The sequence below is a fragment of the Berghia stephanieae genome, chromosome 5 (assembly GCF_034508935.2).
Source record: "Berghia stephanieae isolate SIO BIC M18660-M18661 chromosome 5, UCSD_Bste_1.3, whole genome shotgun sequence".
NCBI lineage: Eukaryota > Metazoa > Mollusca > Gastropoda > Nudibranchia > Aeolidiidae > Berghia > Berghia stephanieae.
This window is the reverse complement of record NC_088364.1, coordinates 63710500-63726060: the sequence shown is the minus strand read 5'-3', so window position 1 is coordinate 63726060 and position 15561 is coordinate 63710500. Positions and strand designations below refer to the sequence as shown.

Sequence of the window (15561 nt, the reverse complement as noted above, 5' to 3'; positions counted from 1 at the left end):
TCTATGTACGAATTCTGTCGTTTTCTTTGTTATGATGCAAGGAAAGGTTACAGTTAGGCGCTCATAGTAAGACAATCAATTCTTTCTGTATATATATTATATATATATATATATATATATATATATATATATATAATATATATATATATATATATCACACGTTCAACACCCATTCACAATTAACAGAAACATATCAATCAATAGGCTGAGTTTACGTTTATTCAACATGCCTTTAAGATCTTAAACTTTTCCGAAAATGTCAAACCAAATTCAGTTGCATTGATTTCCAATCTGTATATTATCGTACAATTTCTTCCAACCCAACCCCCCAACCCTCCATTAATATCTCTGTTAATGTATTATTATATATAGTATTTCTACTATAGAACTAGCGTCAGCGATTTCCCTTGATCTCCACTCTCATCCGTTTCGCCGCCTATCTCGTAAGCCGTTCCTTCTTATAGCGTTTGATTTTATCCCGGACCTCGGCCGATTCGTAATGATATTACTGGTTTCATTCATTTATTAGTTAATTTTTGGTAAGAGATATTTCTTCGGGTAAAACATATTAAAGACCAGTAGATTTTGCTTTGGATGGGGCTATATAAAAGCTCAAAAAAACTCAATATTTTCCATACTCCTGACCCCCAGTCCTAGGGTCTTTAGAGGAGTGCTAATTCAGTTCCTCTCATTTTTCTGCGTCATGTTGTATTTAGGCCTTCCTTTCCTTCGCTTTTTCCTGTAGATTTTACCCCAATGCCTATCCATTCTCCTCATGACATACTCAATGCAATTCCACCCTTTTCCTTCTAACCATCAAACGAACTTCTCTCATCGTTTTCATCTAAAAGACATATAAACTTCCTAACTTTGACTATAAAGTCAATTTTTAAGCATCACTTAGCAATGACTATGAAAAATGTTTTTTTTTTTCTCTTTTTGAGGAAAATTTTTGTCTAAAATCAAAGCCCTATCTCCACTGAGTAAAAATGTTTTTGAATTTTGAAAACCCATTCATAAATAAACAAGTTATGCAGTTTCAAAGGTGTCATTTATTTGGATGACCCGCAAAGAGGAAAAAACGCGAAAATATGGGACGCTCTTTCGGCATTTTTTTTTCGACCTTTGGTTGTATCTTGCGTAATAAGTGGATTAAAAGATTGAAACTTGAAGAGCAAATTAGGATGGTGTTTTGTAAAATACGGGAAAAGTACTCGTCATATTCAAATGAAATTTTACAATCAAAAAGAAGAAATGTTCATGTATTACCTTGTCAGCGACAAAACCTCCACGCCCGGTAGTTTTAGAAATATTTTACTCCAAAGAGTAAAAATCTATTTCTAGTCTTCTGGTAATCGCACGAGTTTTGTCGCTTGACATAATCTAAAATGACCTTTTTTCTAACTGTGTGCCAACTTTCAGTCATATTCATCAATAAACAGCGTCGTAATTACTTTTTTTTAAATAGCATATACGAAACGGCTTCGTCCCATATTTTGACGCGAATTCGGGCACTTCGTGAGCGAAAAAGAGGCCCAAAGATTTGTGCGGGATAGTCATTGCTACATCACTATGTCTCAGACATAATACGATTTTAGACACAATCTCACTTATTCATGACCTGCTTGGACCGACTGTTGAGAAAAGGATTAAATTCAAAGTCTGTGTTTTAGTGTATCGTTATCCTGAAAGTACCGCCCCTTCCTACCTTTCGGAACTAATTGAAAGATAATCAAAACCCCACCTCTTACGTTAGGCCAGTGATTCCACCAAAGTAGTTGTCCCTCAAATACGGAAAAATGCTCGAATGAGATCCTTTTCTCATTTCAAATCCTCCGTATGGAACGCCTTACCACAGAGCATTTGTGAAAAAGAATCTTTGTCTATTTTTAAACGTTCGCTTAAAACATATCTGTTTCGATTTTAGTAGATGATATGAAAAGCAAGATAGGTCTGGTTTGTGTTGTGTGTTGTTTGTGTCTGTCTGTGTGTGTGTGTGTGTGTGTGTGTGCTTGTTTGTGTGAAAGAGTATGTTTCAGCCAAAGTAATTTGTAATTTAAGCGCTTAGAGTCTGGTGTCTCGGAGTTATAGCATTATATAAGTTTTCAGCATTATTATTATTATTAAGACGATCCTCAACTTGTAACAAAATCTTAAAATAGAGTCTCAGGTTCTGGAATTTTCGACAACCTAGAAGTAAGCCATATTAAATTTGTGCACAAATTTTTACGCGAATGGAAACAAACTTGTTTTATCAGTATACGATAAATTTAGAAAGTTTTACAATAAGTTATCTGGTGAAACGGTTTTTATCAGATGAATGGAATCCCACATTCAGAACCAATGATAATGTCTCAAGAGATGTGTTGCAGGGCGGCCGACCTGCGCAGGCTCTTTGTGTTACTTCCGTTTTCGTCAGCCAATCGAAATGTTGTAAAATTGACAACAGCCAGTCTAATTGATTAGATGATAATGAAAATAAGATAAAAGGCCCATGAAATCTCTAACGTACCTTGGCGTCTCCATGGATATCATTTTCTAAGTTTTAACCGTACAAGTGTCAGAGCCGCCATTAGAATATCTGAGGCAAGATACACGTTTACACATAATTGCTTTATGAATATGACCATAACACTGTACCTCTTAGTAGTACATTTCATTTACCTTTGAGCAATGATTAAAATTATTTTTTAAATCAATATTTGAAGGATTTGTGCTGCAGTGGATTCCAAGTCATGTAGGTATATATGGAAATGAAATTGCCGATCAACTGGCCAAAGAAGGAGCCCAAAAGGAACAACCGAAGACGTCAATCACTTACCATCAGTAAAAGAAAATAATAAAGCTAAAAATAGACAAAGAAAGGAATGACACACACCTGGAACACAACAAGCAGGATCCAATCCATGCCATTCAGCGAAGTAGCCAAGTCACCCTATTCCGCCTCCGAACAGGACACAATAGACTAAGAGGACATATGTTTACAAAGCTAGGTATTGGAACAAGCCCTTATTGCCCATGTAGAACCGACCATGAAACCACTTTACATGTGCCTATGGATTGCCCATTATACAACGTGCAACGTTCGAACCACTGGGTCACCCCTACAACACTCAACACAAAGCTCTATGGTGAGGCTGAGGACCTAAAGCGGACCACAGACTTCATAGCAGATATCGGACTGCAGCCATAGATGTCCATTAGAGGAACGAAGAAGAAGAAGAAGAAGAAGAAGATGAAGGATTTTTAACCCTGCGCAATAGAATCTTACATGCGTCCGTCCTCACGAGGTTTCCTGTATAGGTTATTTCCACCTTACGATTCCACTTGCAGAAAAGTCGACCCAGCTTTGGAAAAACGAATTAAACTCGTTTTGCCTAAATCAAATGGCATGTTTCGACTGAATTTCACGATTTAACCACTTTTTATTCTATAATTTATCAGCTTTTGAAAGTCTAACTCTTAATTGAACATGCAGATGTGGCCATTTAGGGGGATAAGGGAGATAACTCATCTAACCAAAGTTTTACTCAGCACGCTTTGCAGCTGGAATCCTCATTGTATAATATCTTGAGTACAATGAATATAAAAATAGCGGACTTCTCGCTGTTACTACAGCTACTATTAGTCCTACCATCATGCTATACCGATTTCACTACATATCTTTTCCATTCTTCAACTCTTATTGTGTTGCCATCAAATGATCTTAAATAGTGGTGAAAGCCTATAATATGTAAAATTTAATTGAATTGGAATTTAACTGAATTGAATTCAAGTTACTATGTTTTCCTTACCATTTATACAATGATATCAATTAAGCAATTTAATGTCAGTAACCGAGTTATGTTTTTATTTTCTTCTTACCACCCACACAATGACATCAATTAAACATTTTAATGTCAGTAACCGGCCAATGTTTTTTCTTACCATTTACACCGTGGCATCCATTAAACAACCCTATAACGCTTACCTCGCTCGGCCAAAATCAAAGGATTGATTAATTTTAGAAACAGTATGAAATGACAAAGTGGTCCTAAAAAGTGAGCATTTATTTCTATAGAGATCAATATCAAAGCGGTTTACTAGGAGTGCTAACCAAAGGCAATAACAGTAGGACGAGACATGACGGCCGATCGTGATAGGATACCGTATATTATTTGTATGAAACGGTTCAACCACTGGGATCATTCATAATGACCTGAATACATTAAACAACGTTCGTCCCACGTCTTTTTCAGCATGAGTAATGTGACAGAGCGAGTGCTTCTCTTATTTTTGTCATACACAAAAGAATGTGACAGTGTCAAGGCAATGTTCCATGTTGGTATCCTTAGATTGACATGTTAAATCAAATAAGCTTTCTAGAATCATGCCGGACAAAGCAAAGATGAATTATGATTTATGTAAAAATTACCATTTTCTATTTATAACGTCATAGCTCAGCTACAAAAGGGCGCACAGTGTTATAACTGATACCAATCTAAACTTTAATAAATTCTTTCCATATGGAAAAAACGGTTTGATGAAATCTAAAATAACTCTCGAGTTATTCAAACCTGAAATGTGTCAATAATAAAAAACACAATATATATATATATGGCTTGATAGATAAATAGATAGACAGAAAGATAGATTTATAGGAATATGGATACAGATAGATAGAAAGATAGATAGACACTTAAATATATAGTTAAATAGATAGATATATAGATAGATAGATAGATAGATAGATAGATAGATAGATAGATAGATAGATAGATAGATACGAAAATAGATAGATATATAAATATATATATAGGTATATACAAATGTAGATAGATAGAAAGATAGATAAATAGAATGATTGATTAATTGATTGATTGATAGATATGTAGATATATAAATCGATAGATAGATAGAAAAATAGATAGATTAATAGATAGATAGGTAGATAGATAGATAGATAGATAGATAGATAGATAGATAGATAGATAGATAGATAGATAGATAGATAGATAGATAGGTAGGTATATACGAAAATAGATAGATAGATAAATAGTTATATAGATAGATAGATAGATAGATAGATAGATAGATAGATAGATAGATAGATAGATAGATAGATACAAAAATAGATAGATAGATAGATAGATAGATAGATAGATAGATAGATAGATAGATAGATAGATACGATAATAATGATTAGATAGATAGATAGATATAGATAGATAGATAGATAGATAGATAGATAGATAGATAGATAGATAATAGATGGGTAGATAGATAGATAGATAGATAGATAGATAGATAGATAGATAGATAGATAGATAGATATGATAGATAGTAGATAGTAGATAGATATAATGGATAATAGATAGATAATAGATAGATAGATAGATAGATAGATAGGTAATAGATAGATAATAGATAGATAGATAGATAGATAGATAGAGATAGATAGATAGGTAGGTATATACGAAATAATAGATATAGATAGTATATAATAGATAGATAGATAGATAGATAGATAGATAGATAGATAGATAGATAGATAGATAGATAGATAGATAGATAGATAGATAGATAGATAGATAGATAGATACAAAAATAGATAGATAGATAGATAGATAGATAGATAGATAGGTAGATACGAATATAAATGGATAATAGATAGATAGATAGATAGATAGATAGATAGATAGATAGATAGATAGATACAAAAATAGATAGATAGATAGATAGATAGATAGATAGATAGTAGATAGATAGATAATAGATAGATAGATAGATAGATAGATAGATAGATAGAAATAGATAGATAGATAGATATAGATAGATAGATAGATAGATAGATAGATAGATAGATAGATAGATAGATAGATAGATAGATAGATCGATATGATAGATAGATAGATAGATAGATAATAGATAGATAGATAGATAGATAGATAGATAGATAGATAGATAGATAGGATAATAGTATAGATAGATAGATAGATAGAATAGATTAATAGATAGATAAATAAGAGATAGATAATGTAGATAATAGAAGACGGTCTTTCTCTCATGTCAATAGTTTCCAACTTCACAACGTCTTGAACCGAAATATCTATGACATGTATTAACACCAAACACCCAAACACCGACACGAGATTTCACAATCAAATCGTGTCAACACTCCAGAAAAATGTTGTCGAGTCACGATCAATAGCAAGTTAACGCTTACGTTCCCAACCTGCAACATCGACGAACGACGAGAAAAAAAACCGAAGATCTGTCCTAAGACTCTGAGGACAGATCTTCGTTTTTTTTTCGTCGTTCGTCGATCGTTGGAGGTTGAGACCTCAATAGTTAACTTGCTAATATTAATATTATAGATGGTCTGGACCACAGACTACTAGGAGTCCAGTGTTATCTATGGTCTGGACAAGGATTAGAAGCAGGATTGCCAGATGGCCACGTGCATAGCCAAAATTGGTCACACAGAGAATCACGTTTAGATCCATGTTTGTTTTTGCTTTTTCTCTCAAATAAATGGGGTTTTTAAAAATATTTTTTCCTGGTTCTGTCGATATCAAGATTTTAGTTGAATTCTCAGGGCAAATTGTGCAATAATTATTTATAATAAAAAGGATAACAATGCGAGCTTTTCTCTCTTGAAAATCCTCAATATTGAATACAGTGATACTAGGCTGCAAGAAGCTGTGAACTGTAAATATTTTGTTTGTTTATTAAGATTGAACACAATACAGTCAAACTCTGGGCTAGTTTAGTACCACAACACCTAATGTCATTAATATCGGAGTAGCCTACGGGCCACCTCGGCTCTCCACTCCTCACAACACACCACTTTAGAAAGAATAATGTCTAAAACATTTATTATTGGAACGTGCATTTTATTTTGCGGCACCGTCAATCTGGATTTCTTTCTTGGTCTTTACCAGAAGCGTTCGTACTATTAGTAGGAGGAATTAGGCTAAAATCGTGCAAATTTGGATTGAAAGCATGACAATTTGCATACAGGTTACCAAGACCCATTTAAAACCCATCTGCTATAGAACCACTCTGGCAATCAATCATAACGTTTCGGTTTATGGCCTTAGATTTCCCATATTACAGCTATATTACACAAGGGGAATAACTGCGTAAATACATATATTTTCTTCGTATTCATTGTATTAGGGGAAATTGGGCTAAAGCCCTGCACATTGGGATTGAAAGCATGAAAGTTGGCATACAGGTAGCTTAGACCTATTTAAATGACACCTGCTATAGAACCACTCTCGTAATTTATTATAACAGTACGTTTTTAGCATTTTTATTTTTTCCCTATATAGCATTACTTATCCAAGGAAAATAACAACGAGAATACAAGGTGCGTTCAATAATTTAAATATATTGTTGGCCATTTACAGTAGCTACACAAAGGGCTTTGGGTGGGAACTGTACTGACACTGGACTTTTCGGGGGGAACCCCTTCGTCAACAAAAGGAACGTTGAAAATATAAAACAAAATGTAGTAGGAATTGTATCGTGTATATTCCTGGGTGGTTGAAGCATGAGACGTTAGCGTGGTGTTATCTAGTTGACATACTAAAAACGAAGTTCTTTTTGTCATTGTAAATGCATTCCTTTTTTTTTTTTGTCATATGTAATATTCTTCCTCCTCTCTCTCTCTCTCTCTCTCTCTCTCTCTCTCTCTCTCTCTCTCTCTCTCTCTCTCTCTCTCTCTCTCTCTCTCTCTCTCTCTCTCTCTCTCTCTACTTTTTTTCTTTCTTTTTAATGGACCCAACAACATTCAATTATGAACTATGAGAATTTCAAATGGAATACACAACTAATGTTATAGTTGTCAAACGCTACATTAACTGCACAATGTTTTCACCAGCAAGACACGTACGACCTATTTCATACAAAACAAGCCATCAGTACAGAGTAAGTTTTGGACAACAACAGATAGAACAGTCGCGGGTGCTTTTCGCCGAACACTCAATTATACCTGAACGAGCAGGCAATTTGTTTGCAGTGCCTTACACAAGAACACAACAGTAAAGATAGAACATGCTCCTATTGTCACCATGCGGTCAATAACGTAACGTCATTAGCTTAACACAATACAGCACCGTAACGATTGATGATTATCATGATGATGATGATGATGATGATGATGATGATGATGATGATGATGATGGCGACGATAGTCATCGCGTTCTAATACAATTTTATAGGTATGCCGATTCCATACTATCACCAAAAAGTAGTAGTCCTTCAGAGCCATTCGGTCCACGGAGTCGGAGTTTATCCCGGTTTCTATAGCGTGAAACGGACAATAGCAATTGCTTGAGACCCTTTTCATAGGACGCTAGTCTATCGCAAAGTAATTTTCCCTAGGTATAACAGACCCAGCTACCCAATTACTGCTGGATGGACAAGGAGGTCAGGAAAAAAATTCGACTGCACCCGGGATCGATCTTGGTCCCTTGTGCGTGTGAAGCGAGTGCTCTACCAACTGAGCTATCTTGATCCCCAACTCTCATCAAGTCTGACTAAAAATAGTCTATAAAACACGTAAAATGATTATTGCAGTTTTTTTGGAAAGAAAAAATAATTTGGGAGAGGGGAAAAGGAGCAATGTCTGTGTCAACACCGGTTGCCGACATTTAATCCAGCTGTATTCTGCGAGTCTCTTTGTCTGTCCGTCTGTAATAGTTGATAATACTTGCTAAATTAGATAAACAAAAATCTATTATTTCAGAATATTGCATTATAGACATCCTTCAAAACTGGAAAAATTGAAAAAGATTAACGATCAAACACTTTGGATAGCTCGTGAATCGAAAGTTTAGTGAAAGGAAAACATCAGGTTTGACGCTAAAAATAGTCACCAATGGGAATCCAAGGATGGCGTAAATAAACTTTGGGGTCGCCTCTTTTTTAAAATATTTACACAATATGAATGAACGAATTATTTTGTCGTCCATGTCAAAATTTTCCAATCTTAAAAAACTTGTATCTCAACTAATACTGATCTCTCAGAGTGGTTCCATAGCATAAATTACAGGATTTTTCATATTCTACAACATACGTAAGTTTCACGCTGTCAACCCTAATTTGCACAATTCAAGGGGTTTTTTTTGGACCTAATTCCCCCCTAATATATTAGAGTGCTTCAAGTCTAAACTGCAGACAGAATATTTTAGATTAACTTTCCCTTAATATTTAAAATTTAACATTTAATTTTCTTAAATTCCCATATCACCTATGTCTTGTAAAGCGCCATTTAACTCGTTCAGTAGAGATTGGCGCTAAATCGTTTTTCCTGGTCAAATGTCAACATGGCAAACTTTAGAATCCACATTGCAAATTCAACTGGCATTGTTACGTCACACAACTGCTTTAGCAAGTTCAAATGTCCGCGTAGAAATCTCATGTATGCCAATTAAATCAACTTCAAATTTCAACATGAAACTTCAAATACCAATCCTTAAAGAAAGGGAGAGGAAGGGAAAAAACAGGAGTAACAGAGCAAGAAAGAAAAAACAACAAACCATCGAGTTCTGAAGGGTCCAAAGATTGATTCGTGACGATGACTGTTTTCCATCGACCATGTAGCGTAGTTTAGGCGGTGATGTTTTGTTGCACCAGAATGTCTTTCTGTCAGTGTGTCCTCCAGCTTCTTCATCGTTATCAACTGTCCATCAGGGTATTTTGTCAGCGTTGTCCTCGATATCTGGGGTAGTCTTGTAAGCAATTCCAGATTGATTTTATGTAGTGTAGTAGTAGTAGTAGTAGTAGTAGTAGTAGTAGTAGTAGTAGTAGTAGTAGTAGTAGTAGTAGTAGTTGTAGTAGTAGTTGTTGTTGTAGTAGTAGTAGTAGTAGTAGTAGTAGTAGTAGTAGTAGTAGTAGTAGTAGTAGTAGTAATGTAGTAGTAGTAGTAGTAGTGTAGTAGTGTAGTAGTAGTAGTAGTAGTAGTAGTAGTAGTAGTAGTAGTAGTAGTAGTAGTAGTTGTAGTAGTAGTAGTAGTAGCATGGCTACACCTCCCACTTCGTTTCGTCAACTCAGCTTCGAAAGTCTTCCTCCGCCCTAAGAACTACTTCATAGCCACCAAGTTTAGGTACTGGACAGATGAGGAGCCAGACCAGGAATGATCCAAACCGGCGTCCAGACAAAGTTCTTCCTTCTCGGGGCCACAACCCAAAAAGTGTCAAAAAGTGCCAAAATTGGAATCCATTTTTTTCGTACCAAACATATTCATAAATTGCTAAATTTGAAGAATTTAGCTCTAAAGTGCCAAACTGGCAATTCTTGTCCTCTCCTTTCAGTGACCAAGATTGGATAACATTGATAAACATTAGAGACGATGATAAAGTCCGGCCATTGAGATAAGGTTGGCGGTCCACAGTTTGGATTTCGTGATGGCTTGTGTAATAACAACTGAAGGCCTATTATGTCATTCTGAAAGTAACATGTTTTTAAATTTTGACCAAAAACTCGTCCTTCAATTATCGATGGATTAAACTGACCCGCCCTCGTCTTGTCAAAAACCTCTCAAACCTGAGACCGCAAGTACTTCACGTAAGTCTGACTTTGAGAAGTTTTGCCCATACGAGTCATATAAATCGATCGATATTAGAAGGGTGAGTTTTCTGGCCAAATTTTAAATACGAATTTTTCCAGAGTACGGCAGTTAACTGGTTAACCAACACAAACACGTGACTCGCCGTATTGATGCTATGCGCTGAGGTAATTTAATCACAACACTTCGTCAACCTACCAAAACACAAGATTAAGTGTAATCTTAAATGTTTAAAGTCTGATTAATAGGGAATGAGATTAGCGGAAGAGTAGCGTCCCTTGATTGGACGTCACCCATAGTCTGTGACGTCACCGGCGGAAAAGTTATTAGAGAGAGAACGTCATGTTGGTTGTGCGCGAGCGTCTCTCGTCCTCGCTTCCGGTGAAAGCGGCTTGAGACACTTCAAAACCAAATTGACGTTCTCTCTGTAAGGTGACGTCCAATCAAGGGACGCTACTCTTCCGCTAATCTCATTCCCTATACAAGTTAGTGCGAAATACTCAAAAAATGGCTGGCTAAAAACAATAACAAAGAACTGAGTTAAAGCAATTCCGTTCTATCTATAGTCTGATTGATACAATTAAGGAAGAACTACTTATAAAAATGGCTGGCAAAAGTACGTGACGTTGCCCACGAAACACTCTTCATTGAAAAAAAAAAACTCTCTTGATTCATCAACAAGTGAAAATTTATCTTTAGGGTCTATTCGAAGATTAGACTGAATAACCAAGATTCAGCCGCAGTGGAGCGATGCAAATGAGCTAATGTAAGAGAGTAAGCTTATGCAAGAAGTTTACGCAAGAATTTTGATGAAAACACGGTAACTAAACATGGCAAATAGAAAGAACTAAGATGAGATATATTATGTTGTACATAATGTTTTCTTCATGTTTAATGGTGATATTTGATGTCTATTAAATGATTATTGTAGTCGAGACTCTTTTATGGTGTTTTTACTGAATAATTACGAATATGTTATAATTTTTAGATTATTGTTCCGTTCAAATATAAAAATGTCAGATCTTGGTCTTTTTACTAAAATAATTCTGGCGGATTGAAAAGTATTCGTGATCCGGGATTTATGTCAGATCGACGTCTGATAGTCCATCAAGGAGATCAAAATGTTGTACATTCCATTTACTTCATGTTTATAGGTGATATGTGATTTCTATTAAATAAGTATTGTAGCAAAGAATCTATTATGGTGTGCGGTTATGTGATCTAGTGGTATGACACTCGCTTTCGGATCGGAAGGTCCTGGGTTCGAGCCTCGCGCTCGGCGTATGGTTGAGTCCTTGGAAAAGGCTCTTTACTCACATTCTCTCACTGTACTCAGGTGTAAAATGAGTACCTGGCCATTGACAGCGTTGTCTTTGTCCGAAAAATTGTAATATCGCCTATCAGGGTTATGTCCGGTCCAACATGTTAAATGTTGCTGTTGACCAGGGACCCTTTTTAAAGCGCTTTGAGCAGTTTTAGTGGATATTACCCTTTATAAAAGCTCAATTTTTTAATTCTTTTTTTTTTTACTGAATAATTACCGAATATGTTAGAACTGTTTAGATTATTGTTCCGTTCAAATATAAAAATTATTAGATTTTGGTCTATTTACTGACAGAATTCTGGCCGTATTCATGTCTTCATGAATACATTTGATCCGGGATGCAATTTGTCGACACCTGCGATCCGCTGCTTGTATTCGAGTTATCCGGGATTCGCTTATTCATCGCAGGCCTAGTCTAGTCTACAACACAAATTGGCACTCTTCTGACGGAATACATCACAATCATATTGTCTATATTTTTACCCCTCATCGGTTTAAGTCTAGTATTAACAAGGCGAAAACAAGAACCTATCCCGCCGCTAATATAGGCAGTGATCACGATATAGTGCTCTGCTCCCTGAGACTGAAACTACGGACAAAACGCTCTGCCATGGTGACAGGCCAAAAATTTGATGTTGAGAAACTCAAGGACCCAAACGAGAGCAGAAGAGTTCCAAACACAAATTGGAGGGTGGTTTGCGGCCTCAAACCTTATTCACAACGATATAGACACTATTACTAGTAGTATAGGTGATGTTTTGCGTACGACTGCAGAAGAGGTTTTGGGACAGAGAAGAAGAAAAATCAAACCAATGGTGACGGATGATATATTGGAATTATGCGACAAAGGGAGAGAACTGAAGAGAGACAAATACCGTGAAGAAGAATCCAGAATGAAGTATCAACAGGCAAATGCAGAAGTCAGGAGAAATATGCGCAAAGCAAAGGAAAGCTGGATAATGTGACAATGCAGAGACATTGATCATGGGATGCAGCACGAGAATGTAAAGAAAGCCTATGATATCTTGAAAATGCTTACAAAAACAGGTAGACCAAAAGCTATTGTAATTGAAGACAGCAAGGGTGTCGAAGATTACCTCGAAAAAGAGCAAGCTGATCTTCGAGCTCGAAGGAGCACAGTACAAAAAGTCTTCAATAGCAGAATTCTGACAGAATAATTCGTTCCACACCAAAAAGAACTATTTCACAATTTCATAGACTTCCGGAAAGCATTTGACAGGATATGGCATGACATTTTGTTTGCTTTTATGGTTTCGAAGAGGCTCTAATCCAAATAATCGATGCACTCTTTAGTCCTGCTTCAAGTGAAGCTTGGTGAGTTCTTCAGGACAAATGTGGGCGCCAGACAAGGTTGCATACTCTCCCCAGTGCTGTTCAACATGTTCCTAGAGAAAATTATGAGCGAAGTTCTCGAACATCATCAAACCTCTGTATCAATTGGAGGACGGAAACTGTGTAATTTGCTTTTTGATTGCTGACCACATAGACCTCATGGCTGAAAGCAAACAACACCTACAAGATATAACTGACGCACTTGCACATAAAGCAAAGCAATACGGCATGGGTATAAGTACAAAAAAGTCTCAGATACTGGTAAACAGCAGAAATGATGAATATGCAGGAATTTCATTCGATAATGAAGAGCTCGAGGAAATGTCATCTAAATACTTGGGTGTTCTGCTAACCGGGGACGGTACAAATACAACTGAGATTAAGGTAAGAATAGGAATGTCAACAGCAACACTAACGAGACTGACAAAATATGGAAAAGTCCAATCAGTTTCGAAATAAAAATTAACCTGTACAAATCACTGGTACTTTCCACATTACTTTACGGTTGCGAGGCATGGACATTAACCACGGAATTAGAGAGGAGAATCTCTGCTTTTGAGATGAAAAGTTATCGAAAACTCCTGCGCGTACCGTATACAAAACACAGAACCAATAAAGACGTACTAGAAGAGGTGCATGATTGTTCAGACGACAGGAACCCCTCATCACCACAGTTGGAAGAAGGAAACTGTCATGGTTTGGCCACAATGTGAAGCATGAAAGTTTGTGCAGAACGGTGATGGAGGGCACCCTTGAAGGAGGAAGTAGAAGAGGAAGACAAAGGAAAGTTTGGATGGACAAAATCAAGGCGTGGACGAGAATGGAGATGAAGGAACTCTTGGAGAAGGCCAACAATAGAGAAGAATGGCGGAAAGTGGTGAGATCTGCATCCCGTGTATTCCCCCAGACAATCATCAGATCATGGAATGAATGAATGAATGACAACACAACGCAAAGGAATACCATTGCCCTTTATCAAAAAGCCACTACACGATCATAAGCCAGCAATATTATGTGCGGCTCTGTAATACTAAGACGAGGTGACTTACTCAAAGGCTCAAAGCGGGAAGTTGAACCCGATACCATTCAACGAAGTAAAAACAAACCGCTGCGCCATACAGAGGGAGATAGATAGAAAGAGGGGGAGAGAGATTGGGAGAAAGAAAGGCAGAAAGAGAGGAAGAGAGATGTAAACAGTGAAATAGAGAGAGAAAGAAAGAGAGGGAGGGAGGGGGAGAGGGAGAAAGAGAGAGAGGTGAATGTAGAGAGATGTGAACAGAGAGAGAGAGAGAGAGAGAGAGAGAGAGAGAGAGAGAGAGAGGGGTAGATAAGAGATGTAGATAGAGAAAGAGAGAAAGAAAGAAAGAAAGAGAGTGAGAGAGCGGAGAGAGAGAGGGAAGGAGAACGAGAGGGAGATGTGTGTGTGTGTGTGTGTGTGTGTGTGTGTGTGTGATGTGTGACATTTATTTACTCTCCATTAATAAAACAATTCATGCACACGTCTCGTGTTGTCCATGACTATCAATTCCCCTCCTCCCACCCCCCTCTAATCATTCCTACATCAACACCGTTTTAAGTTTTAAGGCAATGTGTTTCATATGTGACTCACTGATCCGAATCAGTATCAAGTCAGAATGAAACAGGTTTATTAATATTTATTTTAATGATGTGCGGCTCTGTGGTCTTCTGATGTGACACTCGCTTTCGGATCGCAATTTGCTGGGTTCGAGCCTTGCTCGGCGCATAGATGTGTCTTTGGAAAAGGCTCTTAACTCACATTCAGGTGTAAAATGAGTATCTGGCCATTAACAGCGTTGTCTCTGTCCGGAAAAAATGTATTATCGCCTAACAGGCGTCATGTCTCTTTCTACATATGTGTTGCTGTTGATCAGCGACCCTTTGTAAAGCTCTTTGAGCACGTTTAGTGGATATTGCACTATGTAAAAGGTCAATAACTCAAGTTTAATAATTACACTATCGAGGAAGATCGAGAAGAAACGTTTGAGTCATTAACGATCAAAATACACTTCAACAGTCGTAACGTCACTTCCCTCCTTATGACGCATGGTAACGTAGTAACTGGCTCTAAACTATCGGAACAATGGCGGACACCCTAATGAAATATTTCTCCGACGAGCATAAAAGCATATCCAGAGAAAAAAAAAACATTATAAATCTGATCATGTTTGGACTTTTACACATTCTGATCACAAGAAATATGAAAAGTTCTAGCCAGCATGAAGAATAAAAGTACTGGTTTTCTTTGTTTAGAACCACGATTGCCGCCGTTGCTGGGCGACGTAACATCAGATCCAATTGGTTCAGTTAT

General features: G+C 36.8%; 1 protein-coding gene across 5 annotated transcripts in view; it reads right to left on the bottom strand.

Moving 5' to 3' along the window:
- Positions 1–15561, bottom strand: part of LOC144973384 (uncharacterized) — a 226549-nt gene that overhangs the window by 64911 nt on the left and 146077 nt on the right. Inside the window, exon 1 of one of the 5 annotated variants that reach the window (XM_078915739.1) lies at positions 9528–9594. The exons of the other annotated variants lie outside the window; for them this stretch is intronic. The gene's annotated coding sequence lies outside the window, so the exon portion shown is untranslated. Of the gene's footprint in view, positions 1–9527; positions 9595–15561 lie in introns of those variants that run through there. 5 annotated transcript variants of the gene reach the window in all.